Here is a 19,440-nt window from a genome sequence, read left to right on the forward strand (position 1 = left end):
TCAACACTGTTGGGGTGGCAGGTACCGCTTTCAGAGGCTCTGTGGCTCCGCGGGCCGGGGCAGGGTACTCAGAAGCCCCTGAAGGTTTCCCGACTTCTCTGCGCCTTTACCAGTTTCTCCCTGATGGTCTTGCGGCTACCTCCCGCTCCTGACAGCCCCTTCTGCAGACACCCAGCATGGGGGCGACGCTGTGCTCCATCCTGCTCACCTAGGCAGGAGGATTTAAATGTCCTTCTCCTGAGGAAGGACCGCGTTCTGTGGAGAGCAGCGCCCAGCACTGTTAAACGTTCACCGTCGTGATTACAGCCATTAGTCTGCCAAGCTCTAAGGAGCTAGAGAGGAGAGGGAGAGGGGTGGCAATGCATTAAGAGATTTAAGTGGCCTTGGATGTGGGGATGGCCGCGGCCGGGGCTTGCGGGGGAAGCAAAGATGCATTAGTGCAAATTAGCAGAGAGCTTGTGGGAGAGCGCAGACTCGGCCGCTCTGTCAGGGTGCCACTTTGTCAGGGCCCATCAAATAGAAAAATCAGCCTGGGGCTTTTAATGCGCAGTTGGGAGAATTAGTTCCAATTAGTAGAGAGGCATTTTAAATCTCCAGAAATATTCAGCCTTCACGGACTCCATTTAGCATTTAAAATCCACTGGCAGTGTTAATAGAATCATAGGATGTAAAACCGAAGGGACCTTCGAAATTATCCCGGCCAGCCCTTTGCTGTACAGGGAGGGGCAGGGAGATTGATTCCATGTGGCAAAGCTGCTGAGAGGCAGAGCCCGGCTTTGAAGTCAGCCTCTGTCCCCAAGCCTGGCCTGCTTTCCATTGATACCATCCGGCCTCCCTCCTCTTTTCTCAGGGTAGGGGGTGGGATTACCCATGACATTTCCAGCTGTGTGCATGGTTGTGTGTGTGCGTGTGTGAATGTGTGTGTTGCATGTGCATGTGTGTGAATTTGCATGTGTGCTGCATGTATGAGCGCGTGTGAGTGTGTGTACACCAGTGCTATGGGCAGGAGATAAGTGGATAATGACCCCCTAGACACCCTCACCCCTAGAAGTTACCCCTACCTCTGTGGACCTCTGGTGACCCGATACATCAGTCACTGCCTGGGGGGGGCGGTGCTGAGCTCCGCCTGAGCCGGTGCCGCTCCACACGGTGCAGACCCAGTGTGCTAACTCATTGCACCCACACCGCTGGGACGAAAGCTCGCTCTCCCAGTCTGTTCTCGCAGCTGCAAAAGGGTGTCTGCGCCTCCTATCTTGCAGGGCACATTTAGGTTGGGAAATTAGACAAAAGGGTCCAGTGCTTAGTGGGTCCTTAGTAAATCACTATCGCTTTTTATCTCCTGGTAAGAACTCTCCGAAGGCAGCCTCGTGGCAGATGTGGTCTCAGTGCCCTCACATCCCATTCTGTGGCATCTGGAAACCACCCTCAAGTAGAAAATCAGACCCAACTTGTCTGCATCACTTACATCACTATCCCCTTTTGCTAATGGGGGCTCATGTCTTCTTTTCTTTGCTCTTTGCCCAGAGGCAGGGATGCTTGTCTTTAATCAGCGTAAGGTAATTGAGTGCCCTCACATCGGTGGGCCAGAAAAAAGGAGCCATTAATTTCCTGGAGGTTTCAAGAAAATGCTTTTATCTGTTATACTAGAAACATATTGAGGCTGCCGGCTTGGAAAGAAAAAAGTCGGCTGAGTCCCCTGTTTACCAAAAATAGCTTGGTAAACACCAAGCGCAGCGGCCAGGTTATCTCTTCTCTCTGAGATGAGCTTAGGTGTAACAGAGGGGGGGGGCAAAGTGCAACCATGTTGTCTATCTGTATTTGTGTCATGGAATCTGGTTCACGGTCTGTCGATACACTTTGGTTGTGCAATTTTCCGCCTGGGAATTGTCCAGGTAAATGGAAAACAAGACTCAGGGTGGGTTCATGTTGTATTTCGCCTGCAGTTGGCCGGGGGCCCTCTCTCCAGTCTTCACTGTCAGACCCGCTATGTGCTGGCTCCTGTAGAAGTTTCTGGATAAAAGCCGCCTGTCATGCTTGCAGCATTTAGGGGTCCCTTTCGACTCTCGCTCACGATGCCTCCCCTCCTCGCAGAAGGCGTCCTGGGCGGGCAGGCTGCTCTGACCACTGGTCCGCACAGGCCGTCCACACCCTTGTCAGGGATCTGTTGCGTCATCCTGCTGGCTGCCCACGCTGGTTGCCCTTGAGAATCACCAGTGCCAGAAAGTTCCTTTGCTCCTTGGGAGGAATTCCTGCATCCCAGCCTTCACTTGCTCTGTCCGTCTGATCTCCCAGGAGATTCCTTTAAGGATCTGTCCATTTCAGGGGCTGGGGGTGGGGACACCAGGGAGGGAGTGATGTCACTCTGATTCTCGCTCTGCTGCTTGGGTGTGAAGTGAACGATCCAGGGGTCCAGCCTCCGCAGGGAGCGGGGAGGCAGGGAGGCCGCGGGCCCTCTCCCCCCTGCTACGGGGGGTGGTCATCAGCTTCAGAGCTGCTGCTGGTGACTGTGGCGACTCGAGGGGCCTGGGGAAGGGGCGGCAACAAGCCATGCTTCAGTTTTGGAGATGATGGACCGACTTGGCTCTTACTGTGGTCTTCAGAGGGCGGATCCCAGCCATTCGGAGGTGTCTCCTGCCGTCTCCAGCTCCAGACACGAAGTGGCTCACGTTGCCATGAGAGAGAGTGGTGCTGGTTCTCCCTTTAAGGTACAACCGGAAGCCTGGCCATCCCCTCACTCATTGGACTTCCACCTCCTCCTCCACCTGGAATGTCAGCGGCCGGGGCCTCCGCAGGCAGGGCTGCAGGCCCCTGAACTCCACTTCCAGTTCCCACCACTGACTCCTGGGGACACGGGGTCCATTCCCAGCACCAGCATGGCTCCAAGGAGAGAGCTCCCTTCACAGAACCTCATTACAGTGTGGAAATCACCACGAGAAGGAAGCACAGAGCACACACTCTTTTCATCAATTCAGCAACAAACACACTCGGGGAAAGCTAAGCGGAAGTGAGGACAGATAAAGCAGACATAACAGCACTGAAACTGCCCCATTTCCAGCGGCCATCAGCAGAGCCTTTACCTGTGTCTGGCATCCTCCCTGCCTTGGGGAGCTCCGCTCTATGGACCTTTGTGGGGTCCCTCTCCCGGGACTGCGTCCTGGGGACACAAAGGACAGGCTGGGGCAGGCAGGCAGCCCTTAGGAGCAGGTGTTCTTCAGGCATGCCCAAGGTGCCAGGGAGCCACCGAGGGCACCTGGGGCAGCTGCGAGGCTGCGTGTAAGCTCCAGCTCGGGGAAGCCGTGATCAGCCAGCTACCAGCCCTGCCTTCAGGGAGACGGTGGAACAAACATGGCTCCAGATGGTGACATCGGTGCCACAGGGGCTGGGCACCAAGCAGGGCACTCTGGCCACGTCTGTTTCATCACCATGTGACGCCAGCAGCCCCCTCTGGGACCCCCGGCCCCGGCCCAAGTCCACGTGGGTTTCTGCCTGCAGGGCGTGGTGGCAGCCTCGGCCTTTTGGCTCCATACTATGTGTCTTCCAATCAGATTTTGATCACAGGGAGAGAGCGGGCCCTGCCACTGTTGAGGACATGTGTGGGGTCAAGGACAGAATGAGGGCAGAGGGTGATGTTTGGGCTTGATCTTACTCTACCCAGACACGCTTTAAAAGCTGCCAGCTTATTGACTTGTTCTTTTAGCCATTATGTAATGTCCCGAATCAAAATACCTCTTCCTGGGGGAGCAGGGAGAAGGCTTTGGTAGGAGGTTCCTATTGCTGTTACAACAAATCACCATCAACTCAGAGGCTTGAAGCAACACAATGTGCCACCTTCCACTTCTGGAGGTCAGAAGCCTGAGATGGCCTCACGGGCTACGGGCAGGGTGTGGGCAGCACAGTGCTCCCTCTGGAGGTTCCAGGGGAGAGAATCTGCTCCCTGCTGGTCCCAGCTTCTAGAGGCCACATGCATTCCTTGGCTCGCAACCCCTTCCCCAGCTCCAAAGCCAGCACCGTGGGGCTGAGTCCTGCCCCACCCGCCTCCCTCGCTTACGCTCACAGTCGGGAGGGGTCCTGTGATCACACTGAGTCCCACCTGGAGCCACGTCATCTCCCCGTTGTAAGGTCAGTTAATGAGCAACCTTAATCCCACCTGCAGCCTTCCTCCCCCAGATTAGGATGTATAGGGGATGTCATTGGTTTCTTCCCAGAGGGGTGGCATTTACACTGGTTCTAGGAGAGTGAGAAGAGCTCGCTGCGGGCAGCATTGCTTGACAGAGCAGATCTCCTAGGTGTCTCCTTGGAAGGTTGGGAAAGGCGGGCGGAGGGCACGAGAGGTTGGAGATGCGGCAGCTTTTTGAGAAAAAGGTAAGATCTGGCAGAGATCAACGTGGGGGGCAGAGCTAAGGAAATCAGCGTGGGAATAGAGCAGCCGCCAGCTGGCAGGTCACACTCGCACCCATGTCCAGAGGGCCTGGCCGCAGGCAGACCTGTGGGGCAGTGGCTGCAGATCAGGGAAAGTTGTCCCATTTCTATATCTGGGAGCGAGGAAGGGTGCTGGGCTGGGGACTTCCGCCAGAGGGCCCTGCCCTGCTGATGGAGTCCATGCACATAATGAAGCCCCCGGGTTCGGTCCAAAGGCACGCACTGTACTCTGAAGCCATTTAAATTCGGCCAAAACCCTAGAGTTGAAGCCAGAAAGAAGACCTCTAGCTGGAGAGGGGATGGGGTGGGGCGCGGGCCGTGGGTACTCTGTAGTTGTTTCATAACATGCTCGGTTAATTTATTTGTTTGGACTTGCGCCTTTTAAATCGGGTTTCATCATGTAATGTGTTTTCCATCTTATCCTGTTACACGGGCAGGGGACCTTGTATTTTTGTTTACTTGTGGGATGCTTCCCATCCCCAGAGTCCCATGTCACCGGCTGGCCAGGGAGATAGTATTTTTATAGCCTTGCTTTCTGGTGCCTCGCTTCCTTCTCTGTTCCCACCGCCCTTGTTGGTTTGAAACGCCGCCTGCCAGCGGTTTTCTCTGCCTTCCACACCGACAGCCAATTCCAGACAGGAGTATGCACCCATCTCCTCCGGCCCTGCCCCCACCCTGCTGCGCCCCTGCCCCAGGCTTTCAGCAGGCAAAAGACCAGCATCCCTGTTGGCACTGAGGGTGCCAGCGTGGGAGGAAGGGAGGCTTGGGGAGGACCCCAGAATGTAGGGCAGTAGGCTTGGGGTCCAGGCCCGGCCGGGCTCCTCCCAGGGTGCAGGACTGTGGGGCACAGCCCAGGGCCCACCACGGCTGCTCTCAAAGCTTGACAGGCCCATCTGCCACCATCTCCCATATGTGGCATCTCCAGGGGATGGTTCAGGGGACAGAGCCAGCAAGCCATGATAACTCACCATCCTGCCACCATCTTGCATGAACCAGAAGTCGCTCAGCCTCCTCCTTTTAGAGGTGGGGAGACAGACTCAGACAAGTAGCTCCCTCACGCCTTCATTCCATTCGGTAAGCGCTCATGGATACCCACTCTGTGGCAAAATGGCAGAGCTCAAATCCACGGCCTCCCCACCCACCACGTGCAAGAGCACGCTTTCAGTAATGCGCCCCCGATCTGAGCGCTTCTCTCCATCAAACTGCCCACAGGTTAGAGCCCCTTCACTGTCCGGCTCCCCTGCGTATCTGGGCTCATCCCCCTTTAATCACTCCTCACACCAGGGGTAGGTCTGGCCATCACACACACAGCCCTCCACACCTTTCGCAGGATGTCATCTCTGCCCAGAGTGCCCCCTCCCGCCCTTGCGTCCCTTTATCCTGTAAGACTTGGCTTAGCTACCACCCCACCCCGCCTGGAGTGTCCTCCACTCCGTGTCAGCTGACCCTGTCTGCCTTTGGCTTCATCTTCATGTCAGCCCTGTCACATTCTATTATTACTGCCCATTTTTTTGTCATATTATTTGAGCTTTTTTGGCTTTTTCCCACCCACCTTTATTGAGGTAGAATTGACAAATGAAAGTTGTATATATTTAAACTGTACAATGTGGTCATTGAATACATGTATATGTTGTGAAATTATTTCCACAACCAAGTTAATGAACACATGTTACCTTACCATTTAGTGGCAAGAACACTTAAGATCTACTCTCTTGGTAAATGTCAAGTTTACAATTCATTATTACTAGCTGTGATCACCATGCTGTATATTAGATCACTTAGAACTTACTCATGTTGTAATTGGAAGTTTGTGCCCTTTGACCAATATCTATTTCTCCATTCCGCCTCCCCCCAGCCTCTGGTAGCTGCTAGCCTACTCTCTGGTTCTGGGAGTTTGACTTTTTTAGATTCCACATCTAAGTGAGATCACACAGTGTCTGTCTTGCCACATCTGGCTTATTTCACTTGGCATAAGTCCCCCAGGTTCATCATGTCCCAAATGGCAGGATTTACTTCTTCTCTTATATCTGAATAATATTTCATTGTATATATAAATATCACATTTTCTCTATCCATTCATCCATCGACGGATACTTTAGGTTGTTTCCATATCTTGGCTGTTGTGAATAATCCTGCAGTGAACATGGGAGCACAGTTATCCCTTTGAGATCCTGACTCCATTTCCTCTAACTATATACCTGAAATAGGGTTGCTGGCTCATCAGGTGGCTCTATTATTAGTTTGTTGAGGAAACTTTATACTGTTTTCCATAGTGGCTGCGCCAATTTGCATTCTCACCAACAGTGCACAAGGGTCCCTTTTCTCCACATCCTCGCCAACATTTGCTATCTTTTGTCTGTTTGATAATAGCCAGTTCTAACAGGTATGAGGTGATTTCTCATTGTGATTTTGTTTTGCATTTTCCTGATGATTAGTGATGGTTGAGAACAAGTGTTGACCATTTGAAAAATATCTGTTCAGGTCCTTTGCCCATTTTAAAATCAGATTTTATATACAGTAATACCTTGGTTTGTGAGCATAATTCGTTCCTGAAACAAACTACTTGTATTGCAAGACATCGCTCATTTACCAAGTTAAAATGTGTTAGAAATGTTTGCTCGTCTTGTGGAATACTCGCAAACCACGTTACTCACAATCCAAGGTTTTACTCTGTGTGTGTGTATGTGTGTGTGTGTATAGCTATATATAGCTATTGCGTTGTATAAGTTCCTTATGTATTTTGAATTAACCCTTTATCAGATATATGGTTTGTAAATATTATCTCCCATTCCATAGGTTGTTTTTTTCATTTTGTTGATTGTTTCCTTTCCTATACAGAAGCTTTTTAGTTTGATGTAGTCCCATTTGTTTATTTTTGCTTATATTTCCTGTGCTTTGGGTCAGTTCCAAAAAATCATTGCTAAAACCAATGTCAAGGAGCTCTTTCTCTATATTTTATTCTAGCAGTTTTAGAGTTGTAGGTCTTACATTTGAGTCTTTAATCCATTTTGAGTAAATTTTTGTGTGTGGTGTAAGATAATAAGGATCTAATTTCATTGTTTCGCATGTGGTTATCTAGCTTTCCCAGGTCCATTTTTTTAAGAGACTATCCTTTTCCAATTGTGTATTCTTGGTGCCTATATCAAAGATTAGTTGACATGTATATGTGGGTTTATTTCTGGGCTCTCTGCTCTGTTCAATTGGTCTGTGTGTCTATTTTTATGCCAGTACCACGCTGTTTTGATTACTATCGTTTTGTAATGTAGTTTGGAACCAGGAAGAGTGATGCCTCCATCTTTGTCCTTTTTTTCTCAAGATTGCTTTGACTATTTGGTGGTTTTTTTTTTGTGGTTCTATATGAATTGGGGGCTGTTTAGATAGACTAACCAAGAAAAAAAAGAGAGGACTGAAATAAATAAAATTATAAATTAAAGAGGAGGCATTACAACTGATATCACAGAAATACAAAAAATATAAAAGACTACAATGAACAATTATATGCCAACAAATAATCTAGAAGAAATGGATCAAGTCCTAGAGACATAAAACCTACCAAGAATGAATCATGAAGAAATACAAAACTTCAATACACCAGTAATGAGTAAGGAGATCTAAACAGCAATAAAAAACCTCCCAACACTGAAAAGCCCAGGACCCGATGGTTTTATGGGTAAATTTTATCAAACATTTAAAGAAGAAGTAACGCCAGTCCTTATCAAACTCTTCCAAAAAGTTGAAGAGGCAAGAACACTTTCAAACTCATTTTACAAGGCCCAGCATTACTCTCCGATCAAAGCCTTTTCTTGAAGGACACTACAAGAAAAGAAAATTATAGGCCAATATTCTTAATGAACATAGATGCAAAAATCTTTGACAAAATACCAGCCAGCCAAATTAACAGCACATTAAAAGGATCAGCACACACTATGATCAAGTAGGATTTATCCCTGTGATGCAGGATGGTTCAACATACACAAATCAATAAATGTGACACACCACATTAACATTTCAACTTAAAGAACTCTTTTTAGCATTTCTTTAAGGCATGTCTAGTGGTGATGAACTACCTCAGCTTTTGTTTGTATGGGAGTGTTTATTTCTTCATTTCTGAAGGGCAGTTTGCTGGGTAAAGTATTCTTGGTTGGCAGTTCTTTCCTTTAATATGTGAGTATATCATCTCACTTTTTTTTCTGGCCTGTAAGGTTTCTGCTGAGAAATCTACTTATCGTCTCATAGGAGCTACCTTGTACATGATGAGTCATGTTTCTCTTGCTGCTTTCAAAATCCGAGCTCAGAGGAAGGGGAATGGGAAGTTGTTGCTCAGTTGGTAGAAAGTTTCAGTCATGTAAGATGAATAAATTCGAGAGATATGCCTATAGTGGGCAATAGTGTTATTATATGCTTAAAAATGTATTAAGAGTTCTTAACACACACATACACACACAGACACAAGGAGACTTTGGGAGGTGATGGGTATGTCTGTTAACTTGATTGTGGTGATGATATCACGGGTATTTGCTTATGCCCAAACTCATCAAATTGTATATATTAAATATGTGCAGCTTATTGCATATCAATTATAAAAACAAAAACAAAAGCAAAAGTGTAAAAGACTCCTGAAATCAAAAATTGAAGAAAAAAGAAAGAGAAACAAAAATGCAAAAGAGGGCTTTTTGGTTTTTTTTGGATGAAAGGAAGGGAATACTAGGTAGACATTTTAGACCTTTTGGAGGAGATGAAGAGCATTGAAAATAATAAATACACAATGAATAAAGAAACTTCTTAATTTCTTTGAAAGAAGTGATTGCTTTTATCGCAATGTAACAAGTTGTGGAATTTATTACATGTAGAAATAAAATAATAAAATTGCACAAAGGATGGCAGAGAGTTAAATAAAAACGTACTGTTGTAAGGATTCTTATATATAAAGTAGTATAATGTTAACTTGAGATAAATGTGATTACCTTTTGTAATTTTCATAGTAACCATAAAAAAGAATAATGCAAAGGTATATGCCTAAATATCCAAAGTAAGGAGATAGATTGGATTGCTAAATATATTTGATTAAGGCAGGAGGAACAAAGAAAGAGAACAAGAGGAACAAATAGAAATTAAATAGCAAGACAGTTTATTTAACCCCGACCATATACATAGTTACATTAGATGTAAATGGATTTTACCAAAGACAAAGAGGGACATTTCATACTAGAAGTGTGAATTCATTAAGAAGAAGTAAACTTGGGCCAGCCAAGCGGCACATTGGTTAAGAGTTGGCTTGGGACACCAGCTCTGAGCAGCAGGGCCCCGGTTCGGATCCCACATGAGGGCCAGTGACTCTGCACCCTCTACAGCTAAGATGGTGAACAACAGCTCGACCTGTAGCTGGGTTGCCGTGAGTTGCCAGCAACAGTGTAGGCTGCAGCCCCTGCTGCAGTGGGCTGCGATAAGCTACCATGTGTGGCTGGCAGCCAGCATGAGCGGCTGGCAGCCGGTTTGAGCTGCCAAGAGCCGCCGTGAGCGGCTGTCCAGAGGCCGGCGACTGATCTGCCTCACCCGGGAAGAGCGCAGTAATAATACCAACATGGGCCAGTGAAGCAACGTCCTCCACAGCTAGACTGAAGAACAAAACGACAGCAACTTGTCTGTTCCCCTTCCCCCAATTCCCCAATAAAATCTTTAAAAAAAAAACCAAAAGAAGTAAACTTTGGGGGATGATAGATGTATTCATTTTCCTGATAGTGGTGATGTTTTCACAGGTGTATCAGATATATCAAATGATAAGGTATATCAAATAAGATAAGATATATCAAATCTTATCAAATTGTACACTTAAAATATTTGCAATTAGTTGTATGTCAATTGTTGTATCTCAGCAAAGCTGTTCAAAAACTTATGGAAATATAAAGGACTAGAATAGCCAATGCAAGAATGTAAAAGATAAACAACGTTAATGGACCTACACCACTTGGTTTCAAGAATTGCTATAATGTTACTGTAATTATTTCAGAATGGCATTAGCGTGTGGTTAGACAAATAGATCAAAGTAACAGAATATAGAGTCTAGAAATAGATTCACATACATATGACCAATTGAAATATGATGAAAGCTCCAATATAATTCCACAAGGAAACTGGAATCTTACACTTTTGTTTTTAAACAGCTTTATTGTGGTATAATTGATATACAATAAACATATTTAATGCATACAGTTTGATGAATTTGGGGCATATGTAAACACCTGTGATACCATCACCACAATCAAGTTAACAGACATACCCATCACCTCCCAAAGTTTCCTTATGTCCGTGTGTGTGTGAAGAACTCTTAATAAAATTTTAAGTGTATAATACACTATTGCCCACTATAGGCAGATCTGTTGAATTTACTCATCTTACATAACTGAAACTTTCTACCAACAACTGATACCAGAACGACTTAGTATCCATATGGAGAAAAAGTGAATCTGGACTGCAACCTCATGCCATAGAAAAATTATTTTGATGTAGATCATAGACCTAAATTTAAAAGATAAATCATTGGAAAATGTCTTTGAGACCTTGGTCTCAAACAAATTCTTACATAAGTTCCAAAAATGGTAACCATAAAAGAAAAAAAAAGATAAACTGGATTTCATAAAAATTAAAGATTTCTGCTCTGCTCATTAAAAGACTCTTTTAGTAAAGTGAAAATGCAAGCAACAGATTGGGAGAAAATATTTACAGTACATAGATTTGGAAAAGGACTTATATCCAGAATATATACAGAGCTCCCACAAAACAAAACTAAAAAGATAGCTCTGTAAATAATGAGCAAAAGATTTGCATAGATATTTTACAATGGCTGACAAGTTCATGAAAAGTACTGAGCGTTATTAGTGATCAGAGAAATGCAATTTAACACCGCAGTGAGTGTAATCCATTTCATACCCACAGAGTGACTAAAATTAAAAACTGACAATATCAAATGTTGCTGAGGGCGTGGAACAACTGGGTGTCTCACAAATTGCTGTGAACGTGTCAAACGCTGCAACCACTTTGGAAAATTCTTTGATAATTTCTTGTAAACGTCATATACACTGTATGCATTGATCAAGCGAGTCCACTCTTAGGTACTTCCCTAAGAGAGATGAAAACATAAAAGCATAGAATACTTGTATAAAATGATTCAGAGCAGCTTTATTCATCATAGCTAAAAACTGGAAACAGCCCAAATGTCCATCAACAGGAGAACAGAGAAACAAATGGTGGCTTATTCATACAGTGGAAAAGCACTCTGCAGCAAAAAGGAGTGGATGACCGATACATGCAACAACGTGAACGGAGAGCTGCAGCGTTGTATTGAGTGAACAGACCCAAAACAAAGAGTACCTACTGTACAATTCCATTTGCCGGAAGTTCTGCAGCAGGCACGCTAGTGACTGGCCATGTTAGACCAGTAGCTGGAGTGGGCATGTGGTAACTATCTGAGGCGACAAAACTGTTCTGTATCCTGATGTGGGAGTTGAGTACGTGGTGTGCACATTTGCCAAAATTCATCAGACTGAGTACTTAAAAATCTGTGCGTTTCATTTTATGTAAATTATGCATCAATGAAAAGAGTACCGTGGAAACATAAAGCAATCATGAACGTATTTGTTCTCCTAAAAAGATAACATTGGGATACGTGAAGCCACAGACAGTGAAATGGGCACAAACTAGACAAACCAACCATCATAAGTATCATTACAAATATCCCTCTGAGAAACTGATGAATAGATCAAGCAGTCAAAAAATAAAGCAAAGACACAGAGGACTGGAATAACATAAGCCCTTAAGGAACTGAAATAGTAAGATGTTCCCTTTAAAAAATCCTCAGGCTTTAGCTGTAGGCGAGAGTTCCACGAAAGAGTTAAGGATCAGATCAATACTCTTAGAGAACTTGTTCCAGAAATAAGAGAGATCTTCCCAACTCATTTCATGAGGCTAAAATAACATTTATTCCAAGTTCAGAGAGGGCCAATGTAAGAAAAAAATATGTCAATTTCAGTTGTAAATAGAGGCAAAAATCCAAATAAGCTGCTAACTAATTAACCCTACAGTTTATTTTGAAAAATGAGCTAGTCAAGCTTATTCTCTGAGTGCAAGACCAGCTTAACACGAGAAATTCTATCCGTGTTATTTACCATAATATTGGACGAAAGGGGCAAATGACTCTCAACTGATGCAGCAAAATATGTGACGAAGTTCAACATCATTGTGTGATTTTTTTAAATTCTCAGGAAACTGTAAATAGAAATGAACGTTCTTCATGCAGTGATGACTTTGTGTATTAAAAGTTTACAGAAAGCCTACTGCTGTATAGATAAACTCTAGACTCATTTCCTGCGATGCACGGCTCTTCAAGCTCGTCCGGGAGGCAGTGGCTAATGCCCTAAGATGAGAAATGAGAGGCGTGGAGGGTAGAGGGAAGAGACACGGCCGTCAGTGCACGCAGAGCACACGTCATCGACACAGAAACCCACCAGAGTGATCAGAAAAGCACTAGCGCTAATAATAGACTTTAGCTAGACTGCTGAATTCAAGATGGACTTGCTAAAATCAGCAGCTTTGCGCTACACCAGTATTAACCAATTAGAAATAAAATAGAAAAAGATACATTTTCAAGAGGAACAAACACTATGAAGTATCCAGAAATTAAGCCAGAAATACATGCAGGAAACTTTTATAGAAGAAAACATAAGATTTAAGAAATGTAAAGGACACAAGACATGAAGAAAAATGGAGCAATAACCTGAAAACACATATTTGTTTCTGTTTTATTACTATTTTTCAGTTATAGTTGGCATTCAGTATTTCAATAGTTTCAGGTGGTTAGACGTTTATATACCTTACAAAGTGGTTCCCTTGGTAAGTCAGGTACCCACCTGGCACTGTGCATAGTTGTTACAATATTATTGACTGTATTCCCTATGCTGTGCTTTATCATATGAAAATATTTAAAGGACAATGTCTTAGCTCAGGCTGCCATAACAAAATGCCATACACTAGGAGTGAGGGGCTTAAATGACAGAAATGTATTTTCTTCTATCAGTTCTGGAGGCTGGCCATCTGAGATCAGGGTGCCAGCCTGGTCAGCTCTGGTGACAGCTCTCTTCCTGGCTGTCCAAGGACTGCCGTCTTGCCATGTCCTCTCGGCAGGGAGAGAGGGCGAGCTCCCTGCTGTCCTGTCCTAAGGACCTGCCCTCATGATGTCCTCTAACCCAGATGGCCCCCCCAAAACCCTCTTCCTCAAACACCATTGCACTGGGGGTTAGGGCTTCAACAGATGAATTTGGGTGAGGGGACACAAATAGCCAGACCGTAACAGACATAAAGGAAAACATGAATAAAATGGAAAGATAAACCTTGTTGATGGACACTTGAAGTTGTCTAACTCGTTCTAAAACATGAATAAGCCATAATGTCTAAACTGCTAAGTCTGTTTCTAGTAAGAAGAGCCCAGGATTGGGGGGGGAGGTGGCTTGTCCAACCTGGCATGGAGACATCCTCCAAAGACAGTGGATTTGCTCTCACTGCTATGAACAAATGACCACAAATTCAGCGGCTTGTCACTGTGCAGTTGTATAGGTCAGAAGTCTGGTGTGGCTCTGCTGGGTTCTCTGCTGGGGGGTGGGTCTCACATGGCAGATAGTCACTCTTTACCCGTCGGTGGGAGCCTGGTGGAGAAACACTTCCGTGCTCATGTTGTTGGCCAAATTGAGTGCCTTGCAGCTGTAGGACCGAGGACCCCGTTCCCTTGCGGTGTCAGCCCGGAGGTCGCTTGCATTCCTTGCCCAACGGGCCCTGCACCTTCGGAACCAGCAGGGGCGACCCTCTCATCTGATCCCTCTCACACTTGGAATCAGTCTTTCAGGACGGGCCGAGGCCTCTCCTAAGGGCTCCCCTGATTCCGTCAAGCCCACAGGGTTAATATCCTTTTTGAGGAACTCAAAGGCAGTTGACTAGTAACCTCATTGCAGGAGTGACCTGCCATAGCACACGAGGGGCGGGGTCACACGCAGTGGATGCATCCGTGTGGGCTCCTGGGGCCATCTTAGCATTCCGTCTCCCACGCCCCAATAATCAGAACAGAATAGAGAGCTTCAAACTGCCCTCTTTACATATGGAAACATAGATTTGGTGGAGGCGGAATCTCAAATCAGAGAGAAAAGGATGAATTAATTTTCAGGGTACGGAAAATTGACTGACTGATAGAGGAAAACATGAGATTGATCACCTGGCATCTCCTACCACAGGCATGGTGCGTATAAAGACAAGCAGGTTAAATTCTATATGTGAGGAGTAAAACTGTAAAATTAAATTTAAAATGTGTGGAATACCTTGTGACCTTCAGATGGTGGTAGGGGTGGTATTTCTGAAATAAGGACTTTACACAGCACAACCCATGGGATGACTCGCTGGTGGGTTTGACTACATCAGAATTAAAGATATTGGTCAATAGGAAATAGACTGAGAGTTAGCAGATGGGTGACATTGTAATACGATATTTACAACATGGAAGTGGTGAGGGACTGCTATCTTGAGCGTACAAAGGCTCAGCCAAATCAGTAAAGAAAGAGATGGGGCGACCTGCAGAAAACAATGCGCAAATGAAAGAAGCAAAAACCTGAAAAGCTAACAAGTACACAAAGAGATACTCAATTCCACTAGTAATTTGGGAGGAAATGCAAAGATAAGACGAAGAGGCCAATTTCGTAAGATTAGTTGGATATTGCACATATTGGCGGAGATGGGGGGAAATGGGACCCCAGGGCCCTGCTGTGGGGGGTGGGCAGATGGGCTGGCAGCAGGTTCCCACTGAACTCAGCAACCCCCTCCCTAGGACGTGCAGGGGGCCGGGGAGCCCGGACAGGCAAAGGGACCCCCATGGCAACCCTGTGTGTGGAGAAGTCAGCCCGGGGAAGGCAGGGCTGAGGTGCAGGATCTGGAATTGTGTACAGTTGTCAGGAGCACGGAGCTAGCAGCATGCACAGCACCAAGCAGCTTGGCAGATTTTTAAGGCATGTTGTTGACTGAAGACAGCGGGAAACAGGAGCTTTCTAGCACAACAAAATGTACTTACAACTGAAACAATACTTACCAGAAAACAACAGTTAAAACATGTTTTTCAAAGTTCACTGTGTATTCAAGAACACACATGAAACACATTCCAGAGAGCACTTTGAGGGTCAAGGGGGGGTGCATAAGGGCGTGGCTTGGGAACAAAAGGTGAAGATGCCCTGAATAGCATAGACAGCTGATAATTATGTGTGAAGTAAGGAGCCTGAGGAACGCTGCCTGACCCTAAGATGCAAATTCTAAAAGCAAATACATAAGTGAGATGTGGAGGTTGGTCCCCAAGGACGCCCCCAGCTCCAGAGGTTTCCGGGGATGCTCCCAGAAAGCCACCTCCTCCTGTGCAAGGGCACCCATTACCCTGGGGCATTCTTCTGTGCTGGAGCCCGTCCAGCCATCCCGTGCCCTCCCCTGCAGAGGGGACTTTTGGGGGCTGTGAAGAAGGTGGGTGGGCATGCTGATAGCCTGTGGCAGATTGCTGTATTATTCCAGAGATTCGCAGCCCCTCTCAGCCAGAGGATGGCATGCTCTACCCCATTAATGCCAAGGGGGCTGCAGACTGGACCCAGCCAATGAAATGCAGGCGATGTGCTGCGTGTCACTTTCAGGGAGCAGATTTAAGAGCCAGCGGGTGTTTCTTCATGATCCCGAGGCCATGGGGACTGTGCTGTCTGTCCAGGTCCCCGAGCGAAGGCAATGGGGAGAGAGCAAAGTCGTCAGAGATGGATGTGTGGGAGCGAGTGACAAATGCATGTGATTGGAAGCCGCTGCAATGTGGGGACTGCTTGTTTCTAGAGCATAACCTCGCCTAACATGACGGATACAGGGCCTCTGTTGGGGGCCCCAGCCCCAATTTTCGTCTTTTCTGTCATCCTAAAAGTTCTAAGATTCTGATCACCTGTCCCACTACCCCTCGCCCTGCGGGAGTGGTGACTGCGGACGCCCAAGAAGGCTCACGTGGAGAAGGTGGAAATGTGACAGCCGCCCACTGGCTCTCAGGAAGTAGCCGTCTGAGTCCTGCAGCCTCTGGACAAGAACAAGAGCCTTCTTGAGTGTTCATAACAATGGACTGCGTCACCCGGGTGGGCAGGGAGAGGGGTGAGGGCTCTTGGGATGGCATGAAGGGCGGGACAGGGAGGGGTGCTCCCGATCCGCCCGCCCCAGCTGCAATTATTTCATTATCCCGGCACATCAGCAGCATTGTGATGAATGCGTCGCTAATTTCAGATCAGTGCCCTCGATGTGGAGGACCTTCCCATCTGTCCCTCAGTGGGTCTTGCTGAAGGCTTGTGCTGATTAACGGGTCAGGTATGGCTGTCTTCGCCCTATTGGTTTGCCCACAGGCTCCAGCCCCCACAGACCAAAGGAATTGTAGGGGGTGTATTTTTAAATTTTGTGCTCCATGTTCTTTTTCAAATTCTTAAGCTGCAACTTTCATCCCCTGTGACAGGCTGAGTTGTGTCTCCGTAAAATTCATATTTTGGATTTCTAACCCCCAGGACCTAGAAGGTGACTGTGTTTGGAGACAGGGTCTTTAAAGAGGTGATTAGGCTAAAATGAGGTCATCAGGGTAGGCCCTGATCCAATAGGATTGGTGTCCTTATTACAAGAGGAGATTAGGACACAGACAAGCACAGAGGGACGATGACATGAAGGCGGCCATCTGTAAGCCAAGGAGAGGGGCCTTAAGGAAACCAGTCCTGCACACACCTTGATCTTGGACTTCTAGCCTCCAGAGCTGCGAGGCAATACGTGTCTGTTGTTTGAGCCGCTGGGCCCTTTGTTCTGGTGGCAGCAGCAGACTGAGAAATCCCCTAATCAGCCTCTCCGGTAACCCCACATCCTCCACCTGCCTTTGGGAGCCTGTCCTGCGTGGCCCCATCCCTGCCGCCAACGCCTGCACCTCTTCCACGTCGCTGTTCCTTTTCTAATCACAGGTCCACAAATAGGGGCAGCTCCTTTCTCCCGGAGGCACCCTGTCTCTGTTCTTCATGCCGCTGACCATTTGATGACCCATGTGGTTGATGCAGGACGTTCTCTGACCCGTGTGACACTCCTCTGCTCTGAGAAGGCTGCAAGTGATAGGGCTTGTGACAGAACCGTTCAGAGTAGGAACGTGGGGAAAGAGAGTACAGGGAGTGATGGTGTGGGCTTGTGACAAGTAGCGTGCTTCTTTGGCCTGTGGTGAGCCTGGAGGCTGCAGGGAGGGCTGTCTCTCATTGTCTTGGGGAATTTCCTGCATCCTGGACGTAGGTGCTCCACAGCCGGCTTCACAGGGCCAGGTGCCCACATGCCGATGAGCAGTGAGACACACGGCCTGTCACGTGGCCTGGACTTGTGTGAGCGCGAGGGTACACTCTCTTTCTGCAGCCGGACATCCAGGGAAGGCAAGCCAGGATCTGGTGTCAAGTTGGCTTCAATCAGAGAAAGGTGGCAAGCTGGACCGCATGAGTGTTTCCTGAGATCCCTCGATGGGCCGTTGCACAACATCTGGTCCCGCCAGCATGATGGGAGTTACCCGGAGACTGTTTCGTGTTGACCTCACACCCCAGAAATCCATGGGCTCAGAGCCGCGGAGTGTGGATGGGCTGGACCTTGCCAGCCCGCCCCCTCCCATCTGCCACCTCCAGGACCTTCCTGGATGACCAGCTCTCTTTGATGTCGCAGTCGTGCTGTAGTCTTACTGGATCCAAGGTTTGACCCCTGGGGAGCCAAGTGCATCGCTGAAGTGACCTACTTCTGTGTCTCCCAGGCCTTCTTTTGCGGACTCACGGGACACTCTCAGAAGGCAGACGTTGATGAGACAAGTAAAGAGTTAACAGGAGCGGGCTTGTGAGCTGGCAGGAGCGAGCTTAAACATTAACTGCGTGGCTCTGACTGCCCTGGCCAGCACTGCACCTGCAGGCTGACCAGCACTTTACATGCATCATAGATGGGAACAGGACAGTCTCCAATCACAATGGCAGCCCCCCTGCAATTTGACAAACACCCCACATCCTGCTTAGAAAAATATAAAACCCCAGCAGTTCTCATCAGTGCAGCTGTCTCCATCGGACTCTGCCCTGGCACAACTCCTGCCAGTACCTCTCTCTTACCTTCTGTCTCGGCGGCTGTCTATCACACGCTGCCCTGGCAAATTTCTTTGCCAGTATTTCTCTCTGCCTGACTTTCAATAAATCTTTTCTTCCTCTCTCCCGCTTTGTAGAGTCTCGCGAATGCTTTCACGTCCCGTGAAGGACCAGGGACTAATTCTGTGCCAATACAGACACGTTTACTTTTGTCCATGTTTGGGGGAAGTTTCCCTCATGGCCCAGAGCTCAGGGCCCAAGAGGGAGGGTTAGGAGTGAGGTGACCAGGTGAGTCTGCGTACAAGTCCCTCCGCTCTCGCAGGGCAGCTCAGCTGGCTTCCTCAGCTGCTGAGTGTGGGTGGCTGTGCCTTGTCCCGGGTTCTGGGCACTGGGAGCACCTAAAAAGCACCTGGGCACACAGCAGGTACACGGAGTTTGCAGCTGCGATGCTTTGGGACAAATGGTTTCAATTCTGCCCACTCGTCCTCCCCTCCTTGGTGGCCAGACTTCAGAACAAAGAAAGAAGTGTTTAGGGATGGGGTCGCTCGGCCGCTCTGTCCACTGCCCTTCAAAGGGCCCCCTGGATGCTGACAGTGTCCCCTAAGCCTGGGAGTCGTGGACGGAGACAGGGCAGCACTTTCTGTGGCAGGAGCAAGGGCATGGACACGTATCAGCGCTCATCCCGTGCGGATTTCAGGGAGCTCCAGGGTGATTCTGCAGACATGCTTCCCCCGGGCTCTGTGCAGAAGGGAAACTGAGGCAGCAGGGCTGGAGGACGAGGCCGTGGACCCCATAGCATGAGAGGAGAGGAGGGAGGCCAGCACCCAGCGCCTGTGACTCCCGGGCCACTGCCCTTGTC

The 19,440-nt window shown here is 47.5% G+C and overlaps 1 long non-coding RNA gene across 1 annotated transcript in view; it reads left to right on the forward strand.

Annotated features, from left to right (window-relative positions):
• Positions 1 to 3,831: 3,831 nt before the first annotated feature.
• Positions 3,832 to 19,440, forward strand: part of LOC109380991 (uncharacterized) — a 33,169-nt gene continuing 17,560 nt past the window's right edge. The window contains exon 1 of the long non-coding RNA XR_002123597.1: positions 3,832 to 4,119. This is a non-coding gene — a long non-coding RNA (uncharacterized LOC109380991). The remainder of the gene's footprint in view (positions 4,120 to 19,440) is intronic.

The sequence above is a fragment of the Hipposideros armiger genome, unplaced genomic scaffold (genome assembly GCF_001890085.2).
Source record: "Hipposideros armiger isolate ML-2016 unplaced genomic scaffold, ASM189008v1 scaffold_43, whole genome shotgun sequence".
NCBI classification, from domain to species: Eukaryota; Metazoa; Chordata; class Mammalia; order Chiroptera; family Hipposideridae; genus Hipposideros; species Hipposideros armiger.